At 35.1% G+C, this 26,159-nt stretch overlaps 1 protein-coding gene across 7 annotated transcripts in view; it reads left to right on the forward strand.

Annotated features, from left to right (window-relative positions):
- Positions 1-26,159, forward strand: part of LOC112459516 (basement membrane-specific heparan sulfate proteoglycan core protein-like) — a 266,402-nt gene that overhangs the window by 107,657 nt on the left and 132,586 nt on the right. The window lies entirely within an intron of this gene.

Genomic DNA, 26,159 nt, shown 5'->3' on the forward strand with positions numbered 1-26,159 from the left:
TGTCTACTGATCTCTCAAATCATAAAAAATTGTTCATATATATTTTTTCATTTTCATCCACAACTACTTTTGTAATAACATATACGTCTCTAACATTTTTTTACTTAACTTACTTCACTGTACTGTTAATGTAACTCAGATTTTAATAATCATTAAAATATTAATCAAATTTCGACATCTTTAATTTTATAATGATTATTACGAAAATAATTTGGTAAATTTGGAACTGAGACACATGTTAACTATCGTGAGAATTTCCGGTTGGTAATCTTAAGTGCGTGATGCACGCATGTTACTAAGAAACAGCTCACGTGTACTTAGAATGTAATATAATATAAAAAAAGCAAATTACGAAAGTAAATTATGAAGAAAAGATGTTAATCTGAAATATTTCTGAATGATTTTAATGTCGGCAATCATGTATTAATTGTATTATGTTAATCAAAATGCTTATCTATTTCATACAATGAGATATCGATATATCCATACTACATAATGATAATGATACTATGTCGATATTATGACGATGAACGATAACAATAATCACAGACAATGATATTTCAAAACATCTATTCAAACAATAAAATCGATCTTTTATGTAAAGTATGCTTATTAGACATTCAATTTAATACGTGATTAATAATATAAGGACTAATATATAAAATTAATTAATTATTTGCACGCAAATGATGAATAAGCAAGGAGTTTGCATTTTATAAAATGCAAGCAATCTCTAGAATCTTTATGTAACAGATGATATTTTGTTCTTCAACAATTCGCACGCGCGGTTGTTTCGCTGTTCAGGAAGTTAATTGACGCCATTATAAAATCGCACAGTAAACGTTACGACATCCGCGCAAGTCATCGTTGTCTGTGATTAGTCTTTATCTTGATTGTACCATATTATTCGATTTAACAACGTAATCCATTGGATTATGAGCGTGGAATTGCAGCATTGCACATTAGAGTAATAAAAAATTTTATCAGGATCCAATGGGTATTTACCCGTTTACCTTATATCAGATGTTTTTTTTATACCTTTTTTTTCTTTGTACCTTTTTTAGAAGTGGATTTCAGACTTTGTCCAGATTGATAAGGAGCGAGGAAGGAAAAAGGAGAAAGAGGGAGGGGTTGTTTAAGGGAGAGTAGGGAACAAAGGAAACAATTTAATGTGTGGGAAATAAACTTAATTACTAGAAAGTATTTTTTGGATAGGAGTTTGTTGTCATTTTCTTTGTTTATAGCGGAGGTTTGACGCTTGATGTGCACCATCTCCGAGATCAGTCTCTTTGCATATAGGACGGTTTTTTCTTAGTCTGAACATTTTCAAACTCACGGTCAGTTTCTAGTCGATGCGATGGTCGGAGATGATCGAAGAGAAGATTTTTTTATGTCAGCATGATGCTTTTTAACGATACTTTGATTTAAGCTGCCTTTCTGTTTGAATACATCGACACGAGCTCTTAGTTGTGGCTCTAGTAAACCCTTTTTTATTTTATTGATTTTTAATTATAGATAAGATTTTTTTTAATTAATAAGTTTTTAAATTTAATTGTTTAATTTTAATCTTGAGTAATACTAAAACTATAAAAATAAACAAATATAGGAATTACATTTTATTTTAAAAATTAGAGGAACAAATTTTCTTGACATGTATAACACCATGATATTTTTAAAATATACAATATACAAAATTTGTTATCAGATAGCATCCAAAATGTAAAATAACTGCGGCAATGTATATAGAATTAGATTAGAAATATTTTTATGTTAAATTTGAATATTGTATTTTATATAATATTTTAGTGTTATGTTTCTAACAAATGACTTATTTAATAATTAGTTATGAACTCAATATAAATTAAAATTAGTTTTGATATGACTGTAAATGTCATATTTAAAAACGAATACACGAATAGATTGAGATAATATTGTATCTAATTGTACAGATGTATACGCGGCGATTATCGCACTGCATATATAGACATCTGCTCGATTTGTATTGATCGAGTTTATATATAGATAGGTTATATGTATTGAGAGATTAAACTATTTTTTATTTATGACATCTATGCATTGCTCGTTTTCGGCTTAGTATTATTTATTATTATTGTTGAAGCATATGAGCTAGATTCTATTGATGTATTGATCGACTTTGTTTATCAAAAGTTTTTATTACAAAATGAGTACATTTTTAGTTTTATTGATATCTTATTGATGTGTTAGTACTGAATAAGTTAATATGAATAAATGAGGAATTATTTATTTTTTAAAAGATTTACAAACCTCTTATCGACAAAAAATATGTACGGTGTAGACTGTAGACTAATGAACTTTGAACTGTCTAGTCTATCAGTCGTGAGAAGTATAATTAATACATTTTTTAAAATTATATCAGTGATATTGATATTAAATTATGTGACGGAACTTTGTCATCAGTTATTCCAAAATACATGTTAATTTGTCAAACATCCATGTTAAAGCACGCGGTTGGACGAAATTCCTGAACGCGTTTCGTAAGTCCGATCGATGGCGATGAATTTTTAACGGTTTAATTAATTCTCGGGCAAAGCCGATAAGTATCACTATTCGATTGAATCGTTAATGGCCATGACTAAAATTATATACTCGCATGCAATTCTGAAGTATCGGGCGCGCTGTATTCACAGTCCGTGCGATTTATTTATATGAACCGATTAAACGAAATGGACCGCTCGTCGGTAGTTTTCAATTACATTATTCAGCGATCACGCGCGCTGCGCGAAATACATCGGCCGGCGCGGGCGTAGCTGTCCAAAATTCTAATTGCGTGCAATATTGCACGCGCGTTTATACGTGTGGGATAGAATAGGAAAATGACAGGAATTTCAGGCATGTTCGTGCAAATTAGAAATTGCGATCTGCAGCTGCACCTATATCAAGCAATTTTGTTACAAGTTAGTTCCGATGTAGCATTTTTAACAATGGTAACTTTTAATACAAATTAATATACAATCTTTAAATTAGCGATAATTTTTAACTCAATAATTATACTAATGAGAAATTAATATATAACAGCATTTATAGTTTAATTTATATTTTGCACGATTATATAACGTTGCAACATATTTACGCGTGCTTTCGGAAATTTAAAATATTATGGAATATATTGTTTTAATAGATGTTATTTAATTATTACAAGTATCAAAGATGTAGATAGCTACAAATTAAAAACGACAAACAAATATATACACAACTAAAATAAAATATAAACGTTAAAAATGTATATAAGCGTGAAAAATAATCATAGTCTCGAAATAGTTACGACACGTGCAGCAAGCAAAGTTTGTTATTCAACACGTTACGTCATTGAAAAGTGACATGTGTGTATATTCATTCCACGTAGACTTGCAAGTTGATTTGCCTAACGATTACTTGACTGTCTGTGATAAAATGATGATACTATTTCATGCCAAGGATATATAAATTGACTCTGTCATTTATCATGGTGAAGGGCAAATGCATAAACGTGCAAAAAATATAGTCTAACAGTTGAATCGTCCACATACTTTTCAGTGGCGATTAAATTGCAACTACAATTACCAGCGTTTATAATATTTATCTTCTTATTAACACAAGCTAATGAAAGATTACGGGTAGGTGGGAGTTTTCTCAGAAATAGACAAGAAACGCAACGATGCTACCAGTTTCAGTGTAATGATTTATCGCAGAGTCTCAAAACGATTTTCTTTATTAAAATCATTTTTACACACGTGTTATGAAGATTTACGTTAGTATTTTAATACATTAAGAATAAAGGATTCTAATTTAAGAGAAATTTTATTGCACATGCACCGCCTTTATTTACAATTTTAACGTTTCGAGTCTGCAGAAATGTTAATAATAATTGATTTTCCTAGGAATAAGTGAAGAAAAAATGAATATTTTAGTCGTTCATTACGTGAACAACTACCTATAATTTAAGTTCAAATAATGCGTAACAAGAGGTAATATTTACTTTTAGTAATCATTTATCAACGATTAAGTCGCACGTGTTATTATAAAAAACAAATATTCGATAAAATATCAAAATTTTTAAATGATAAGATGACGAAAGATACGATAACGTTGCGGCGCCGGTCGGATTTAACGGTGTCGATGACCGTTTTATTGATCCCATCGGCACATTCTAAATTACAGTAGCTTAGCCAAGAAGAATGTTGCAATTTGAACGTGCGCATTTTCATCCATAAATTACGCGCGATGAAAAATTACATTGCTGGCCTCGTGTAGATTTACAATTATACTTTGTTATCGCGTTGCGCACATATTTACCTAATGGCGCGCTTTAAAGTCTGTCAATAATGACTCGATGATGGAAAGACTCATCACCATAATTAATCACAACTTTATTGTAAAATAGCCATTGAATAATAGCTCTGAATAAATAAATCTGATGTAACAAATACATAAATATTTTTATTAAAGTAAGAATAATTCTATGTAGATTTTGCTTTAACAGAATATTCATTCAAGATTTATTTACGCAGTAATCTTTATATCACCGTTGAATATTTATACGTGTTGAAGAAAAGTGGCGTGAAATTAAATTTCTCTAAGAGAAGATTAATTCTGAATTAATTAAAGAACTAGATGAAGGAGCTAGTTCTTTAATTAATACTTAAGGAATAAATAATAATAATGTATCTTCTAGACTTTCTAGAGCTTTGACAGGAGAAAGACAAAATTGTTGCCATATCCTATAAAACTAGATATACGTAAATTAAGTTAGTTCGATCTCGATATGAAAATATATGATTTTTATTGAAGCCGAGAAAGGCAGGAAGTAGACTTAATTTTTTTCATTGCAACGTATGTTTTCATTACGCATTGCGGTGCCATCGATTTCGACGAAATGGCCAGCATATACGTATTTTATTGTTACTCACCATTGGTCGTTGTTCGTGACACCTATACGCGCGGTTTCCTCTTCAGACTCAATTTGCGAAATTCCATCCGATGCGTTTCGACGTTCGAATATAAGTTTCGTTAAGTCGTTGCAAAATGTGGACCGTTGCGAGGTACTTGGGCGCTGAATGCAGTCGTTATGTTCCCACCGTGCTCGCTTTATCCACCCCCGGCGGCGCTCTCTCACAACCCTTCGTGGAGTACTCGTTCCACGAACTCTCTCCTGCCATTCGCTCCTCGTTCGAAACAATTGTATGGCGTAGAAGACGAGGATAGCTGAAAGATAGTCGGACACTAGCCTTCCGTAAGATCCTCCTTCGAATAAAGTGACAATTTCCAATGTTGCTCGAATTCTCGGCACAGAGTGGCTCCAGGGCGAATCACAGGATAATCCCGAGCAACGTCCCCTCCAATATCGGTTCTACAAGCGATGGCACTTCTTCTAATGGAGCCCGTGTCTGCAATGCATTTATGTTTACTGCGATTGCAGCTGCTTCTTACGTTTATTTCCGCTAAGCGTCGATTGAAAGGGTCTGCATGGTTGATCTTACGATAGATTTTCCGATTAACAGTTACCCCCGACAGACAATCTTATCTTAATCTCACAAAACCGCTGGTACTCTTAACGTTATCCTAGTTGTTAATCGCACGGAGAATTAATTTTCCGTGCTTAGAATGGTGCAAAAGAAATACGAATACCTAAAGACTGCAAATATTATCGGAAAAAATTAAATTAAATTGGATACCGATAAACATAGGATTTTTAGTTAAAAAGGTTTTGTATATCAAAACTAAAATTATTTCTGCGTTTAAGAATTAATGACAACATCTTGATTATATTTTACATCTTATAATTTCTTTTGATATGGCGAATAAGTATTTCATACTTTCATAAGTTAGAGAACTGTGGATGGAAATGGTTTTATTTTAGACGCACTTATTTGCGCTGAAAATTTTATTTTAGACCGCACACACAATATTTTGTTTATGCAGTATTCATATTTATTTTTTCAGTAGTAAAAAATTACATATAAAATATGGTTGACATGTAACATAAAACGCGTGAAATAAACCTCTCACCGCAGCAATTTCAGGTCATAAATAACACTGCAAAATCGTAGAACAAAACATCAGATTTTTCGTAAAAAAAAATGTTTATATTATATCGCTGCATATCACGCACTAAAAAAAATTGATACAAAACATGCATACGGTGAAAGAATAATGTACTGCTATTACTGCGTATATGTGTCGGTTGATAAGCGCTAACGCAGGAACGAAAAAATATGCATTTGCAAAAGATGCATTTTTGAATTAATTGAGATTGCAGTGCAATGGAAATTTTATACGCGATATGGAGGTTTGAAAATATTTTGGCCATACACGCCATATTTTCCCTTTCTTTTTTCCTTTCCTCTCTTCCCTTCTGTCTCTTCTTTTTTTCTGTTTTACAGAGCTTTATTTAAAAGGACAACCTGCTATCCGTTATCGTTATTGCGCTCCTCTTCTCCAGGAAGTTAATCCAATCAACCGCGTCATCCCTGTGAAATTTCCAGTCAGCGAGGGAATGGCCGAGATGAAAATGAAACGTTCTTGAAACTAGTCGATTTCACGACAGCCCTAGCAATTTTCTTGATCTCCCTTATCGAAAAATGCATCTTTTTGGGATGATCGTATCGAGTTGAAGGGTATCCTCGAGCCAAAAGTCGCAATTTGTATTTCATCAAGCAGAACGTAGATTCTGTCATGCGTGCGAGGAAATGCCTTTTCATACAGAAATATAATATCAGCATGCATATTTTTTCTAATCTATTATATTAATGTCAATATAATCGCAATTGATTGATATATCAGAAGTTGATTGGAACTAAGGTCAAATGACGTAGTTATACCGAGTAATTGACACTGGGAATTGATATGATTAATGATAGTTGATTTTGACTTGATTAATGCAGCAAGAATTCTTGCATATTCTAACAATTTTTTAAATGACGCAACAGAGTACACGTGTCGCAATTATAAAATCACACATATTTATAGTTTATCGATTTCAATAAAAAGAAAGAGCTTTACGAAAAGAGAGAATTACGTTTTCCTTTAATATTCCTTCAGATTTCATAACTATTGGGACTTACTATCAGTCGTCAATCATAATGACCGTATTGTCGGAGTTGCATGTAATTCGGCGATATCATTTGGTAGTTATGCGTATTGCGAAACGCGACGCGTCATTCAGATATCGTCGATTGGAGCCGGAGGGACTTGGCTCAACGAGCAAACGGCGTTCTTAAGAGTCTCGCGAAGTGTTTGTAATGACTGTGCTGACTCTGGAATATCTAGAAGTTGGCAGTAGATGTGTCCCCTGACCCATCTCGGTTATTGGAAGACGATAATGCAGCGATGCTCATCCAATTATTATCAATGAATGTCGTTCCTAAGAGCTGCTCGCATCGGCTGAGCGATTTTTACACCTTGCTGGAAACGATCGTTAGGCTCTAGATAATCACTCGATGGCCGGTGATTAATTTCTCGTTAATGTCAAGCTGCAGGAAGAATTCCACGAGGGTTTTTATCGATACCATGAATTTTCTCATCCTGTTATCGTTGCATGAAAAATTTAATGATTAGACTAATTTGTTTTCTTTTTGTCTAAATACGTAATCAACTACTCTATAATCTCTTGTGATTGTGACAATAAATACCAACTGTAATACAAAATTTTATGCTAATCTTTGATTCTGCGGCTTAAAAGAATTGATTTAGATTTAGATATTAGACATTGAGTAATAATGTAATATTTTATTTGCTGTATTGTATCTTTATACACGAACAGTATAAGAGTGATTGCATAGTAAAATTTAAAAAAATCAGTATCGTGATTTGTGTATTTAAAAATATTTACATAAAATGATTTTAGTTTTAAAATTTATACTGTATGTGAAATTTAATAGAACAAAACAGAAATATTTATACCGAAATAAATAATATGTATTGTTTAAATAAGGAATATGAGAAGCAATTTACACTGCAGCGGTTTACAATATTAACCAATATAGTGGTAGATATATAGAACTCTATATTTTGATATATTTATCATAATTATAACAATATTAGTAGAATTACAAAATACAAATATAGCAGATATGCACGTCTTGATAAAGGTTATATCTTTTAAAGTTATTTTTTAATGATCGAATAGCAAAATGTTGTTGCAGAAAAACAATTGTAAACTATTTAAGATGTAGCTTTCTTTAATATAAAAATATTAAACATAAATATATATATATATATATATATATATATGCTTCTATTAGCATTGTAGATATGTAGTTCACATATAACACACGTCTCATGCTCGCGGTTACAGCAAGTCAAGCTAAACGTGCCTTAATATGAGTCAACATATCTCATCTCTACATATATTTGATTTTAGTCATTTTATTAAATTACTGTTGTTACTCGAAATAACATGTCGTATAGAAACTTTTCTTTTAACTAATAATAAGTCACTTTGATTTACTTCTCAAGCTGAAGAACATTAATACGATATTTTGAAACGCTCGAAAATTTACTTGCCACTTCTTGAATTAGAGTTTTCTTTTTTTTTATTGTAAAACTTGTTTGATTTAAGGATGTATGGGTCGTACAGTTCTTGCTAAAAGTTAAACTTAATTTCAATAAAAGAAGACTTTGCATGTATGTCAAACAACTCAAAATTTTTTATATGTTAGAAGGGATTACCGTTAACAGTTTGAGTATGATTTTTTGTTATTTAAATAATTAGTATTGTTTAAACAATTAAAAAAAATTGTTTTGTTGCAAAAAATTTTGAAACTTAAAATACAATATCAATGATGTATGTTTTACACATAAAAAAAAGTTTAAGAAATATCTTAATGGTTTATTTATATTTTATTTATATTTACAACAAAAATGTCGATTCTCTATAAGGGATAATGTTAATTTTATCAACTTTAAACTTAAATAACTCTTAAATAATTTCAAAATTTTACAGAGTATTTTTAATTTAATTTAAAAACAATTTACAGCACTTTTTGAATATATTTGAAATACCTCCAATACATCCTTAATTACAATAACTTTTAAACCAGTAAGAGAATTGTGCTGAAATTTTACATAGATACTTAGACGTAATAATAGAACAATCTATGAAATTTTTAGATTTTTGGTAATGCTTTGAGATGTCACCTATACATCCTTAAATAAAACTTTGGGAAAAGTGTCATTTATGACCTATGTCATAAAAGATATATTTTGTGATAACTTTTCCATTGTTTCTTTCGCCATAAATATACATAAACGGGACGCATTGTCAACTTGCTCCCTGTGCCAACAAGCCTCGGTCTCCCCTAAAACATTTTTTATTCATATCAGTTTTATCTACTTTTTAATAATATATTTGATTTTACATATTAATATATTAAATAAACTTTTTGTCCCGCTACAGCACATTTCTTGAAAATAAATAAATTCATAGAAATTTTTTATAAAAATGTTATAAATTTATGATAAGCACATTAGTTTTTTAATTATTTAATGTTATTTATATATCAAAAAATTTGATTTGCGTATGATAAGCAACAATAAAAGATGATAAAACGAGAATAGTTTCCATGAGATCCATATATGATAAAGATCTATTCGAATGATATGAGCCAAGTCACCTGGGGAATCCTGAACACGTCCACTTTGTATACGACCAAATTTATCAGGCGGGACCTAAATAAAGCTCGATCTCTCTGCAGAACTGGGAAGTCATATCACGCTTCGACCCCATGACCACGAAATCCCAATTCCCGATTCAGGAAATGGCATTGTTCCTGGTAGAGTTCGATCTGGAATTAAAGCTTTTTATCGCGTGATCGGCAGTAATTCTCATAGTTTCCGGAAATGCATTATTGAAAAGCCTTTAACTACACATAACATATTTCCGGATGTCGTCAATAACGACTCGATGCACTGTAATGAATCGTGAATAATTCAGCAAAGACATTAAGACAGTCTACAGTCATCTGTTTTTAAGCCTTTATCCCAGTGTGTATTGAAGAATTATTCTTATCAATTATAAATAAATGAATAATTTATTATCTGGCAAGAGAAAGCATAATTTTTTATATAAGATTTAACAAATTAATATGATTATGCAAACATTTAATATAGTTTTTAAAACATTGCTTTATTTAACTGGAATATTAATCAATGTTCCGTTATATCTCTATCTACTTCGCAAATTTGTAACTTTATATTACTTTAACGTATTCGTCTCTGCAAGAAACAAGATCTATTGTCGGAATATAAACAAAAGAAGGGCTAATCTTCCACGAACATTCAGCACATAAAGAAATCCTTTCGCGACAAACTCGGACACCTCGCGCAAATGTCCGAATTTCGCTATCGCGCATTATCCGCTAGGATTTTGCGCCATTAGCGGCCGCGATTCGTTGGCTCGAGTGAGGTAGGCGGGGTTAAAAAGCTCTCGTGTCGAGGGGGTAAGTTCCAAACTTTCGCGATGAGGGGGCATAAAGTTCTAGGAAGCGGGTAGGAAGCGTCGGTGATACCGGGCTACAGTAACAATGAGATGCAGTGTAACTAAGCCCTTTTAAACCCCCCTGTTCCTCGCGTTCGTGTCCGACCATCCCCTGCGCTTTTCCTCTCGCTCCACCTACGACGACGGTTGCACTTTCTCGAGCTTTCATTTAGGAAAACAATTGTGAAAGCATCGTGCACACCGAAAGAGCAAAGCGGTGCGCGGCCTGAAAGGGGGAAACTCTCCTTTCCCCCTCTCCCACCTCTATCTTTCTCATCACGCCCGCGTGTGTCCGCGCGCGCGTCATGAATACTACACCGCGCGGTGTAAACTCGCACTCGTAGATTCGTTCGTTGCAAAGGATACCGTCGTCGTCATTGTTTTATTTCGCGGTTGCGAGAACATGCTCGCGTTATGTATGGATTTCCTGCGGCAGATTAAAGTGCCCTTTGTTGTAAATCCCAGGGACGCGAGTCCGCGGCCGTGCGCGCCGCGCCGAGCGGAATTATCGACCGGCGATTTATTATTTAAGTTCCCTAAAGTGCGATCAGTAATTCATAGAAAATAGAGGTAAGTTGCGTTAGCGAGCAAATGTTGCGTGAATGATTATACTAGTTTCTATATAAATTCGGCATACATTTGGTGCGTATACATATGTTACGCTTTTCGGATAGTATAACAGTAATGGAAAAAGTTACAATATGTACACAATGTGTGTATATTTTAATATTTTACACGTCGAATTTTCTTGAATTAGAAACATTCATGAGAGATAAAACATTTTGATTTAGTGCAGCATTCTGTGTAGATAGTTTACATGTATTTATTTTTTCGATATTCTGTATATAATATTCGAAATGCATTTTTTTTTAATTCTTTGCCACAACTCTTTAACGCAAAATCAATATTCAGAAGCAATTTTTTTGTACGCCGTTGCTTCATAAAAACTGCAAAGGATCATTGCAAGGGCAGAGAGGGAGAGAGAGAGAAAGAGAGAAAGAGAGAAAGAGAGAGAAAGAGAGAGAGAGAGAGAGAGAGAGAGAGAGAGAGAGAGAGAGAGAGAGAGAGAGAGAGAGTATTTCAGTTTCCAATTAATTCATTTAAACAAAGGCAAATGGTCCTGAGTCGGGTATTTAATACCTTGTGAGAACGAAATGCCTCGAGACCAAGCGTGATTAGTTTCTTCTTGAGCAGAAGCACAAAATGGTCGGCAGTTGGATTTGCGGCGCTTTTATATTAAAAAAAAAAAAATTGTAAAAGCATCGCGCGTCAAAAGAAAGTGAGTATAAGCGACACATCGCCTGAAAAGAAAAATTCTTGCACAATAAATACTCACAATCACCAAAAGCAGTCGCAAACTCGCCTTTGGTGACTGACTTGTTGCGGAGACAATGTTCACGCGTGCTTTTGTTTTGGGTGTTAGAAAGACACCATTTCGTCGTGTCTTTCGCAGATCTCTTGCAGGGGAAATCAAACTGCCCCCGTTGTGTAAGAGAAACGCGGATAAATTTACTTTGTCCTGGAAAAAGAAATGTCCAACATTCCCGAACGTCGATATTGATGTTACGCGACAAAGAGTAGACGCGTGCATGCGATATACGATATGCTGTCTATGATGTCTCTTTCGTGAGAAGTATAGTAATACATTTTACAAACACGTTTGTGAGTGTTTATGCAACTGGCAATCAATCTTTGCGAACGCGTAACAACCCGCTATATTAGAGTCAATTAGAGCCTACGTTAATCCTTCTTTTCTATAATCAATTTGCGACGTCAAGTCTTTTTACGAGAGAACATTTCATCAGAAGATATCTCTAATTATTATTATCAACGTGAGAAATAATAGCACGTAGTTAAAGATGTGATATACGGTTTGATTAGCAAACTGTCTTTTACGCAAGAAGCTTAACTGCTTACGTCACGATTCGAGGAACCCTTCCATATTGACCTCGCATGTGAACTCCCGTCTCCGGTTAACTCGTGCTGGAAACCAAGAGTTTCGTTGTTGTCGGTTAGCCGAGACCTTCGACCGTCTTTTTCATTTGAACTGTATAATTGTACATTGAACGGACAGTGGAACCTCTAAGCTTCGGATTTCCACGAGCCACTGTATTTTCATCACAACCACGGTACTCTGATTGCCGTCATTGCTTGAACCTTCACGTGAAGCTTCACATGCCCGATTTGAGCTGCACGTAATCATGGCGAGCCTAATCAATCAGATATTAAAGACTTAATTACGTTAAGTAAATGGGTAAATACAAAGTAAATACAAAGATCTTGAAAGGCAGACGGGCGATGAAAGATATAAAGAATTTGCTTCGAATAAACTTTCGACGTTGATCCTTTAAAAAAAGAAATTAGGTATTTATTTTAAAAGTAGAGATAAATATTTAAGCATTGTGTAAGCTTGATTACGGATATAATTATTGACGATGTCATAAATAATTATAATTAATTCTGATACGCGCTTTGTGCATCTGTTATCTGCAGATATCTATAGATGTTAGTACATTTTTAATACGTAAGTAATACATCGCAGCTTCTGTTGGGTTTTAATTTCAACTTATGTAGCTTTTTATAGTAGTTATGAATTTAAAACGCAAAGTTCTATTTTAAAATCTTTATGTTTTATCAGAATTAATTATTTAACTTAAATCCTATGTAATGTTCTCTTATTACAATCTATCGTTAACACTGCTAATTAACTGTACGTATTTAATTAGAAATTAATTATTAATTGAGTTAATTGCTATTTAACATTAATATTGCACATATTATAAACTTAATGATCACATTTTGATTTAAAATAGTTAAACAAATGGTAGTTTTATGAGTATATATAATATTTTGCTACGACAAATATAATGAAAAATATAATAAAATTCAAAAAATTACCTTACAATACAAAATACAATTAACAGTAAAAATTGTGCATGTATATAAACTATATGGTACTTATTTATATTATTATTTTGCGCTATAATATTTTGTTTACGTTACTATTTGTACCATATTACAGAAATTAATATGCTTTACAATTTAAACATTGTAATAATTATGTAGTAATTAATAATAATAATTGTTTAATAAGTGATATTCGCTTATTACTATATTAATTATATATATGTTATTCTAACACATATTAATATAATTTTTAACTTATTATGGAAAATACATTAAATATCTTAATAATAATGTTATATTATTGCAGATGCAAAATAGCATGTTCCTAAAAAATTTAGCGCAATATTTGAAGATGGGATATTTCTATCTGGAAATCTGTTAAAGAGGTAAATACTTATAACTACAATCAACTGAAAATTTAACAAAGCGATACGCTTGCGCCGAAAATCTTAGGAACGCGTTTCTCTGCGAATCTCCCCAAAGCTGGAATTTAAATTGCACGCTAAGCTTGCAGGGCGAGCTTTTCCTTCTATCGCTAAATGTAATTTGCATATTTCGTTTAAACGATGAACGACTCGATATAACACGTTAAACCGGGTAAAGAGATAACATTCGTGTGTACGCACTTGGAGCATGAATGAGCCAGGTCTTTCCGGATAATAAAGGGCGTAACGGACAAAATTGTCCTTTAAACTGTACGACATTGTCGGGCATATCTAACCGACAGATTTCGGTCCGATGCTGGTATGTGTCTTTCGCATATCGCTTATATTCGGCTATCGAGTTTTCCCGATGGTGCTGGAACTTCGCTAGACCAGGTAATTAAGCGGCGCTTGACACGTACGAACGGGGGGATGAAAATGCCACGCCGCTGTTATTTCGTCGCCTCCTGATACCACCTCTGACTACCGTAGCGCAGCTTAACGCTTTAATCTGTTCCGCGTCGTGCAACTTCTCGCCCTCGGATTTTCGACGAAGGGACGATTACGGGGGGGTTTGAGCGACTGCGTGTTCGGAATAATAATTATTGTTGTTTAGCGAAGTCGTCGAAACGTGCCGCGGCATAGTAAGGTCTTTACCGTTACGTACCTTCTTCGTATTAGGATTACAAAAGGCAAAACATTCGGGAGATCGAAATTATTTCAGCGTCAGCATTTCTTTTTATCAAGACAATTCGGAGAAAATGTTTCCCCTATTCTTATACATATATCGCAACATATATACGGCACAGATTAAATCATACTTTCGTAATTAAATTAAATTATTTAATTAGTATATAGCATTCGTTCTTATGAGTTGTAAAAAGTTTCAAAAGATCAATAATTATAAATACTTTTTGACAAAGAGGTTCTCTCATTGCGAAAATTTTAGAATAACCATGACGCTACTTTAAAAAATCAATCATTGTTTTTTTGCGTTTTTTGCTTCTGAAAGTCTAAGTAGTATTAATGTATCAGGTGTTGTGTACGGCATATAATCGCATGAAAAAGGTTTTCAAATTAGAGAACTGACGTTTCAAGTAAAACTTTACGAAACTGTAATAAAAGTTCTTTAGAGGCAGTTTTTTGAATCGTTTTAGATATTTTAAAAAAGCATTGTTAATTTATTAATATTATAAAATAATATTAATTTATTAATATAAAATAATATTAATTTATTATTAATTTATTAATATTATTTTATAATATTTTTTTACAGAGATATTTGAAATTAATGCCATTTAATATATCAAATATGATGATATTCAAATTTGAAACGTTTAAAGAAGTAAAACGTCACAGCTGTATTTAGAATTAAATGACGGTATTTTAATGTTAATGTGTGGATACTAATTTTTCTCACTATAAAATCACAGTTAAAGGTCTATTTTTAACTCAGAAGCATAATTTAGAAACGGAAACAGTGCTCGCAGCAGATACGATAAATGTTCGAAAACATGCGAGCGCGATATACACATTTTCCAGTTGGCGGTGCCGGTACCACGCGAAACTGTTCCGCTTCTGTTTGTTACAACGTTGCATAAAGCCGGGGGAAGACGCCTGTCTTTGTTGCGCGCAACAACTTTTATACGTGCTACGCGAGCGTGTAATAACGCCATTTCCACTTACCGCGGGCGAGTCGCCACTGTACTGTAAAACATTCGCTAAGTTCTGTTTTGCAGCTAAATACCATTCCACACAAATCTGCCTTTTAACAAACGGCAGGTAACGCGCCGTTGCGTTCGCGTGCTTTCCTTTCGCGCGCATTTCTGCGCGCTTCTGCCGGGAAAGCTGCCCAATAAAGTATCATTGCGAAATAGTTTTGTTCAAGCTGTCATCGTGTCTGCGAGAAATCCTGCAAATTCTACCGCGCACTTTCAGCATACCTTTCCGAAGAATTATGTCGGCTTCCTCGGTGGCAGTGGCAGTTTCGAATGGTCCAACGTAATATTAATTACATCATTAATGTTATCATCTTCGACCAACGCCAGCACAGAATTCTACGGGATTCCATTTGCCATCAGAGCGTTCAGCGAAGCGTAAAAAGCAAGAGATTACATTGCAATCAGATTTAGAAAATCCTATCTTCCAGTTCTCGGTAGATCCACTTCAAATTGACAATGTACGCATTGAAACGCTGATCGTCGTGCATATCGCGAACGTAAAACGTTCTCGCCATTACGATGCTGAACCCCGACTAATTGTAAATTACAGAATCGATTACGATCGTAAAAAAAGGGGGAAAGGATTAAAGCCTCGCAAGGACCTAAAGTTTACGAGCGGACAACCGCGCGGACTGATTACAAATCGTGTATATATGGGAAAGGCATAAAATAAGTCTTTTTGAAACTCGGCGGTCGATATCTCCATGCGTGCGGACGCGTCTTAAATCTCGGCTTAGCCGGTCGAGTTTTGTCGTAAACCTCGGCTTGGTAATAAACGTGGCGTAAACGGCGAGTCTTCGGTCTCGTCGAACGATGATGCGGTGCGTGCTACTGCGGTATTCGCGGATGCCGAATGGAAGACCGTGGGCAATTCGGTCTTCCATTCGGATAATCGGTGGAAACTATTCGCTATATTATCCGTATGCATCCGCGCGGCTGACATCGTCAGTAACTATGCGGCCCAGAAGTCAGGCTAATTGTAAATTAAACACCAGATATCGCTCACGATACACTTCCGTCCAGCGGAACCGACCGTTCTCGCGTTTTAGTGGCGCTCGAAACTATTAGCTCCGGTATTCCGGCCGATCCGCCGGTTTCACATCGTCGGCGCGGCGCCGGGGTCTTGTCGCGAATATTCGCGACTTGTTTCAGCGCGTCAGCGCGCGCGATACGCTCCGACATTTTCTCGTCGGTCGCAAGCCAGCCACGGCCATGCGGCGATATGCCAACTTTGATTTTATTAAAAATATTAAGAATAATATTTCTACAGAAACGTCGTAGAAACTAGATTATGTTTTCGATGGAATGCAAAAATCGTAAATTTGAATTTGCAACTAAAATGATGAAAATTGAGGAGATGAAAAATAAACGAGGTATCCGGTCGCCTGGAGATAAAATAATCTAAATCGCGAGAGCGAGAATATATTTCGCTTTATCGATTTTTTTACGCCGCGTGGATAGTGTGGATACTACTAGAACGTGAAAATGCCGTTAACCGAATTTTCTCAGAGGGTTGACACAGCCAGACTCGCTCGTTGAGTCTCACAATTCCAACGCATTTCCCACCGTTCTCTCTTTTTCCTCGCTCCGTCTATGAGATGATCGTGCAGATCTATACGCGAGTTACTGTATACGGGGTTAAGCCTTTAGGCAAGGCGAAATAGCTGAGCATTTTTACGCCCGGCGACAACTAAGGCGACGTTTCCTTTGAGAAACGCCCGAAAGAAAATGAGTAAATATAGGCGTCGGGATCCCCTTGCTTTTCCTTGCCCGCGGTTTCGCATCTGCCTGAGGAGTAAGCGTCTTTAGAAAATACCACCCTCCTCAGCGGCCCTTCTTCTGTGCTTTCACCACGCCTCTGGCGCTCTTGCCCTTTTTATGGGCACGTCTTCCTTCGCTCGAAACAGCGCTAAAAAGGGGAATTCGTGGCTAACGTCGTTTACTTGCTTGGTTGAAAACCCGATTGGCGCTGAAATAGCGATCCCTCGATGCTCGTTCGAGCAATCTAACCCTTTGAGAGTCATGCAATTTTCTCATGCCTAGTGCAAAGAAGCGACCTTTGCAGTTTACGGAAAAACACGAAGAAACTGATCTTGATTTGTATTTGTGATTTCTTTCAAATGCGTATATCTATGGAGTGTTTTGAAGAAATATGAATGACCTTTTGAAAAACACCCGCGTTCTATTTATCGAAAATGTTGTAATAACTTCCAAATGAATTTTTGAATGGATTTTTGCCAATGAGAAATATGAAGGTATAAAATGTTCAAATAAAGTCATAGTGATTGAATATTTTCTCGTTATTTTTTCACATATTTGCACAGCTATATAACCATATATAAATTTGCAAATAATAATTATGTTTTAATTGATATTAATATATATTTTTATTGTATTTCTCTTTATATCGACAATTAAAGGGCTCCGCCCTTTCGCCTGCACTCTCATCCCGAAAAAACTAATCCATATCTATTTCTAAATTAAAATTATAATATTTGGCGGCGCCCCTTCCCCGCCCAAGAATTTACTTAAATATACAAGGATGTTTCTCATCGTTCGATTAATAAAAGAAACTGCAAAATTAATATATTAAATTATTTCTTTTTAATGTTTTTCTAGGTGTCATAATTTTAATGGGTGCCAGGTAATAAGCGGGCTACTTCTAAACGTTAGATTGTTTCTCGTCGAATCACATAGACGTCATAGACGCACACTAATTCGCACGTATTTTATTAATTAATTAATTTCTCATTAATTATTGAGAAATTTAGAAAACGATAAAAGACTTTTTGATTCAGTTTAATCGATTCCTATAAAACCTGTCTATAAGGTGTTCGCTTATTATAGAGCGTGGGTAGTTTTTGGAAGTCCATATCCAAAATATATATATATGTATATTAAATGCTTTTCTATATAATACAGAAAAGTGTGTGTGTGTGTGTGTGTGTGTGTGTGTGTGGGCGCGCGCGCGCAAAGTATTTATTTTTAATAATGCATTTGAAACTGAATATATATTAAGTCCATAATGGCATCGTTATTATAATCTCCATATGAATCGTACTACTGAATCTTTTATGTGACATTTTATTTTTCTGCTCATATTATATCTGAAATAATTGTACAAAGTGAGTCTAGAATTGACTTAAAATTATTTAACATCAAAGAAATGCATCAGAGTTAAGTACGTAGCAGTATTCCATTATAGGATTAATTTTTACATAATGCTTATTGTTATACCGTTAAAGTATCGTTATTTTCTCTAGAATTCGAAGATGGTAAAATATAGTCGTTTTTGAGCGGTTTGTCGCGTGTTCCTCACATTTTTATTTTGCTTTGAGAAATCCGTTTCCTTTCACATGTCGAGATAACCCGAAAGCAAGATCTTCTGCCGGTCTCACTCGTGCAAGAACCTTTGCTAAGGAGCTTTTACGATTCGATGAACTAGACAGTTGAGACAAATATCTCGCTTTCAACACCGGAAGAAGATACACGCTAGGCGTAACCGGCGAAAAGAAATTGCCGCTGGAGATAAACGAGCGGTTATCGAAGAGTACCTACGAGAAGGACATCGGAGACGCGTGTCTCGAGGATAAGTAAGAAATTACGTAAGCTGCGCCGGGAAGCCGCGGAACTTTTTCAGCTCGTAAATAAGAAAAACCCTGCCTTACGTAATCGTTGCACCGCGACGGAATCAGATGGCTGTAAATTGTCTTAGTCGTCGTCGTCGTCGTTGTTGCTGCTGCTGGAGCTGAAAGAGAAGGCGTGCGCGCTGGTTTGGGGATAGTCTGCGTCCGTCGTGAAACAGGAGAGACGGTTTAGGCGAGCTGCTTTTTTTCCCTCCTTTCTTCCATCGTGTGGAGGAAAAACGGAGGACGGTTGGGGTTACAGGAGCAGACCACACTTCGGGCACTCGTGTCTCCTGCAGCGGCAGTGGAGAAATGCCCCGAAATATGGAACGAAGGTGTTTAGTTTCTCGAAATGTACCTCTGTGCGACTTGCTTTGTGTGCAGAGGGAGCTTACTGACGGAGAGGCGCAGCAAGTGTCAACTTCTCTGTGGCTGTTTGTACCTAAAAGCTATACTATAGAAGTATAAACTGACAAACACGTAGAACGACATGTTGTGTAATATAGTATAAAATATGTCAATTAGTTAAACTTGTGTATAATTATTTTATAATTTTTATTCTGTCTTATTTAATGTGCTCACAATCAGTCATGTCAATTCTATTATTATTATTATTAATGTAATTATTATTTGACAGATTGGGACAATAAGTTTTAAATATTACAATTAAGAGAGAAGTATATTACGTGGTAAATGTAAAATAAAAAAACATATTTAATAAAAATCAAAAATACATATTTTAATTACACGTATTTATGTTAAAATAGTAATTGAAATATTTTTAAGTATCCGAAAATTACATGTTATCAAATAACAAAGTAAGCGAGATCGACTTTCCCGTATATATATTTTTTAAACCCTAGATTGCGATTTCTTAATATTAAGTGTAAAGTATTCCCATTGTCTTTGTTTTGATATCTTTCATTACAATAACGATTAATATAAACGGATTGAAAACCATATGAATTTAAGACCGTATGAGCTTTGAATTTACCAAAATTTTGCTTTTAAGACAAAAAATTCATTCTGTTAAAAAGGAAAATATTATTTTATTCTCAGTCTTAAAGAAATAGCGGAGTAAAATAACTGAGAGAATTAGGTCCAGTGGACAGAAGCGTGTCGCTTGTGATTGAAAGACAATAAGAGGACGATGGAAGTGTGAAGTTTCTCGTCTTTCTAGGCGAGAAGATCCATCTCCGAGTTTCACCCGTCTTAAGGTGTAATGACGTCATAGGAAGTTTGCCAAGTTCTGTTGCGTATCTTAAGTCGTATTCTTGGTTAATATTTTATTTTGTTTGGATCTTATGTTTCAAAAATCTTTTAGCGGTAATTTTCGTTATATTCCGTCTGTAACGACGAACGATGTGAGCAAAAAGCAATATATATAACTTATATATTTAGTATATAAGTATATAACTTATATACTTATGTAAATTTTTCAATTACAGAAAAATATATGCCAAAATAAAATAATAATTTAATGTTTTCAAGAGATCTAAAATAATTATTTTAAAAATTATCAATGAAAATTAAATTTGGCCATGAGAGTCAACGCGGTTATTTGTGCGTGATAAATCAAAATTTATTTATTAATTTTTTTTATATCTTTGTCCGAACGTTTCGGCTGTGCATTGAGCCATTATCAGCGGCATAACAAATTAATAATTTGTACACATACATAATTTGTGTTAATAACAATTTAATAATTCTCACGGTTTCCGTTACGCTGTGGATGAGTGCTTCGGGACTGGAAAGTCGGAAAGTCGATCCGCTCGTAACGTGTTGACGTACGGAATGCGATGTCATAGTCAAATGATCAAATGACCACGATATCAATTTTCATACTTGCGTTTTCTGATAACTTGACTATGACATCACATTCCAACTATACGTCAACACGCAGCAGTATGAGAATTGATATCGTGGTCATTTTTACTCGTTGCGTCGCGTAAAAGAGTCACAGTGCGGTCTCGATTTGCGCGATACTTGGCGCGAGACACTACCGTGTCTCTTGATCCATTATTCAGCAATGCGACTAAGACGACACATAAGCACGTCTTATTAGTCGCATTGCTGAACAATGGATTTAAAAATGACCACGATATCAAGTCTCATACTTGCGTTCTCCTGATCACTTGACTGTGACACTTGACTTTACATTTCAATCATACGTCAGCACGTTACGAGCAGATCGGCTTTCCGACTTTCCAGTCCTGAAGCGCTCCATCCATAGCGTAACGGAGATCGTGAGAATTATTAAATTGTATTTGTTATGCCGCTGATAATGGCTCAATGCGGAGTTGAAACGTTCAGACAAAAATGTAAGAAGAATTATAAATAAATTTAGATTTATTACGCACAAATAACCGCGTTGACTCTCATGGCCAGATTTAATTTTTATTGTTATCGAGAGTTTTAATTATTTAATTTAAAACATTATGTTAAATTATTAAAACTTTTGTTTAAATATGCGTTTATATAGATATTAATATGCAATCAATTTAGATAATATGAAATATAATCGAGATAATTCTTTATATCGAAATGAAATTGACAAATATATGAGAAATTATTTCTTCTTTACTTACCGTACACGCGATGTATTTTGTCCGATTTTTGAACTGTGGATTTTTTATTTAAAGTTAACGATGAAGAACACCTATTTTAGAATTCACGTACAAAATACGTTCCGTGTTAGATTGGCAACTGCGAGTATATCTTGAATATACCGAATGCTAGATATATTTCGATCACGTACGCAGCAGCAAAAACGTTGATAGTTTATTCCCTTGACCAGCAATAAAAAGAAGATATATCAGAATATTTCTTGTAAATCTCTTTTGTAAATCCGCTAAGGCGGATGTCTGTGATTCTTGAGAGGGCTAGAAAATGTGATTTGCCATATTATTCTCAGTCAAGCCATAAATAGCTAATATGAATATAGGATTATAAGAAAACTCATTGAAATGCATTATGAGGAACTGTTATTTATATAGTAATAATTAATATATTTAATTACTTATCAGTTTGATCGTTATCAGTATTAAAACTTTCCGCGAGATACTTCTTAATAGCTGCGCGGCATTTACGCGAGCCCTATTTACAACGTATCCACAATGAGAAATGATCGGCCCTAGGAATGCCGCATCATGAGAAAGAAGTTAATATGAAGAAGCGCGTCAGGAGAAGAAGCTTCGCAAAATGTAATGGCGCAATTCACACGGTCTTTGCGCAAACGACGATCATTCTTCTTCCGAAAGGCGCGCCTTTCATGCGCAACGACGTGTCCCGGCGATAAGAACCGGCATTCGCAGGAATTCATGAGCCGCGCTTCACGATGAACGAGCCTCGGATATGGGGAACGCGGGATCGAGGTATCAGGAAGAGCTCGTTCCCGCGGAATCGTTTGGTAACGCGGTCCAAGAACATTTCTCATTCTACCGGGAAGCTCCCCTCGCCTTGGGATGGCCTGATATTATCAGGGGCAGACGAAAAAATTATGCGGCTAATCAAGAAACGCGAGTGTCACTCCCCGCTCGATGTATCAAGTTGGATCTGCTACGAGAAATGACCTCATTCGCGTAAGACGTTTTCAGCCAATGACGTAACGCCTTCTCAATCGTGATATCTTATTTGATTTTACTTTTGCTCTCTCATATATCCGGAACGAGTTTTTATGAAAGCGATTTTTAAATTGTCAACAACTTTTCACGTTTCAAAGCGCGATTTAGAAATAAGAAATATTATTGAAAGTAAATATTTTAAATTTTATTGCGTATGAGTAAATTTTTATGCACTGGATTTTAGAATTGTTTAAAAACTTTAATTTTTTTTTGCTACGCAAAATAGGAATAAGGCACAGTGAAATTGGAAATATCTAATAATTGTAGAGAGATTGTCACGAAAATTTTACTGCGTCGTTCATAGCACTTTGAGAGTGCTCAAAGTCAATCACAGAGATGAGAGAATCCACTTCGCGAAAATCTATTTCACACACAAATTTTATGTGTAAAGTTCAATATGGTCTAAAACGTGTTCTCCAATCGATTAGTCAATGAATATTCAATGTGGTTTCCACGTGGCGTTCGTGCGATTGCAGTTTCGTTCTACTAGTTTATCCTTAGATCTACGATCGTCGCGTAGCTCGTAACTTGGATAGTTACGCCCGCCAGTGCGGTGGTTTGGTGGCACAGAGAGGGTCCTCCGGTACTTCCGGTCCTCGCACGGAGATTATTATCCCCGCATGGTCGTCATCTTTCATAGAATTTTCACCGCAATCTATCGGGGTACCTCAGTCGGATGTCCCGGTCGAGCGAGAAAAATGTGAAGGGGTTCGGTGAATCGATGTGCTTGCATTAAATATCTTGGCACGGAGCGCAACTGCGGGCGCGGATAGTTCGGCACGTTCCGTGCGAATCGTTTTTCGTGGTGGCGGCCGATTTCTCACGGAATCGCGAGTTCTCGTTGTAAGTCTGAAGGGTATGTACAATCGGAAATCTACGGTAGCCGCGGTCCGTTAATGAATCGTAAATAATCCGAAAACTGTTCAATCGCAATGTCAGTCACGGTCGTGCGGACCAGTTTACCGACCGTGCCAGTCAACGTGATTGACGCTGCGATCGAATCTTGTTTGGATTCTCGTCACTATTTTATTATTTTACTTTTTCACTTTTTTCGATATCATCTCGCAATAGCAAAATAATTCCTGATCTTTGAAAATTTGATTACGCTATAATGCTATCTTCTTTCTCGACTTACTTTTTATGTAATCACTCAAATTATTTCCATTTTTGTAATCGGAACAGTTAAATATGATTTATCCTATATATTCTTTAAAAAATAAGTTAGTATAATGATAATACGATTATAAATTAGTTCCACAGGAAATAGCTTTATTACAGTAAATCATATATGTAACCTTATAATAATTCGTTCAATTCTCTGCAACGAGATTTTTAGTGCAAAGCACGAAGTTGGAATATGTTTCGACATAGGAAAAGTTACAGAGTTCACGCACCGAAACGATTTTTGTCGCTCGTAGGCCGAGCACGCGTTGGTCGCATTGTTAGGAAAATGTGTCTGGGTGCTGGTGAAAACGAGTCTCTTGCTGGAATCGAGTAACGTATCGACATAAGCAATGCGCATTGTTGCGCTTGTACCTAGCGTTTATACACCGAAAAAGATGTAGTATTTGCAAGAAAATAGATTTCTTTGAATTTAGTTTCCTTAATTCAAAGAAGTATTGGATAGGTTTAAGAAAACATTTTTCTGAGTTTAAAATATTTTCTCTACCTAATACTTCTTTGAATTAAGGAAACTAAATTCAAAGAAATTTATTTTCTTGCAAATAATAAATTGTTTCTTTTCAGTGTATATACCGAATCGAGTCGTAAAATTTAATTTCATCCGCGAATCGATAAAAGAAATTTCACCCCACGTTTAGTGACGTCGTCGCAGCTGTTACGTTGCTGAATAAGCGGTTCTTACAGGATAGTTCTTAATCTTCTGTATCTTCAAATTAAATATTATATTAGTGATTTTGCATTTCGCTTCAATATTAACTTCCGAAACAGAAGCGAAATGATGCCTCAATGTAGAATTTCACTCGATTATGCTTAGCGCGTTAGTAACACAATTGCCTCGCTGTCGCCGCTTTGTGTCGATCGTTTCTTCGCATGTTCAACAATACCCGCGGGTGTATGACAATAGGATTTCATTTCGCGTACATGTCGATGCACGGAGAACGCTGCCGTTGCGCTTACTGATGAGGGAAATAACGTTTGCCGATATAGATATGCTCTAATACCGGTATAGATTCTCTTTCGTTGAAACGCTGCATCTAAATCATACTGTATTTTGATTAATTGAAATTGTATAGGATTGTTTCAAAATCAATAGTATACTAGTATAAATATACGAAGCACAAATCTTATATCTGATATTTGTGTAAAACTATTCAGTTGCAATATTGATTTTTGTTTCATTGTCGTTTATCAAATATTTAAAATATTATTGTAAAAATATAATGTATTATAAATTATGTGAAATATTTACTGGACGTAATAGGTTAGTCGATAAATATGCACATCTCATAAAATGTTTTTGTGTAAATTATAATAATTTTCCGCTTATTTTATTACACAGTTGTTTTTAAAATATTATTTTTGTTGTTATATTATATATTTTTTAAATTCTTAATTAAGAAATGTATCTGTGCAACGAAAGATAGGCACTCGAGATACAGACACAATCTCGATCTCTATGCAAAGTACAAACATCAAATAATTTGAAAGGATCGCTTCAGACTGAGATACTTGTCTTCATTCACGGACTATTACTCTCAAGAATCTTACTTTAAAGAGATGTTTGTATATTTAACGAGATATTTCAATATGTATTGCGTAATAAAGAAATATAATATATACTATAGATCTTGAAATAAGTAAATTATTTCAAGTGCCTTGAAATATATAGTAATCGAAAAAGAGACATACTCCACGGTTATATCATCTGGACACGAATGGTTATGCATTCAATGTACTGAAAATCATGTAATAGAGTTGAAACTGGAAATTATTTCAAAATAACGCTTATTAATTCCTTGTCACGAAGTTGAATGCTAATTACAAAGAAAGATACGGCCAGATATAATGCGGGTGCTGTGACAAGGCGATTTTTGCGAGGCAACTCACGACTGTTTTTCCGTAGCTACGTGTATACCCCGTGACTGAAAAGTAAGCGAAAAGCAAACCGAGAAGGACAGTGCGGAGGCGAAACGAGGACATCGCGAGGTGCGAGGCACGGCCAGGGCAATAATATCAGTAAGGTCGGGCTTATACTGCGGCGCGAGGTTTTCCCGATAGTTCGAACGCGAACTTTCCGCCCAAGTTGCAAAGCTTTAAAGCGAAGGCTTTAACGGGGCTTCTCGCGCCCAGCGCCAACTCTCTCTCTCTCTCTCTCTCTCTCTCTCTCTCTCTCTCTCTCTCTC

Source organism: Temnothorax curvispinosus, unplaced genomic scaffold (genome assembly GCF_003070985.1).
Source record: "Temnothorax curvispinosus isolate PA1 unplaced genomic scaffold, ASM307098v1 QBEX01009885.1, whole genome shotgun sequence".
Taxonomy (NCBI): Eukaryota; Metazoa; Arthropoda; class Insecta; order Hymenoptera; family Formicidae; genus Temnothorax; species Temnothorax curvispinosus.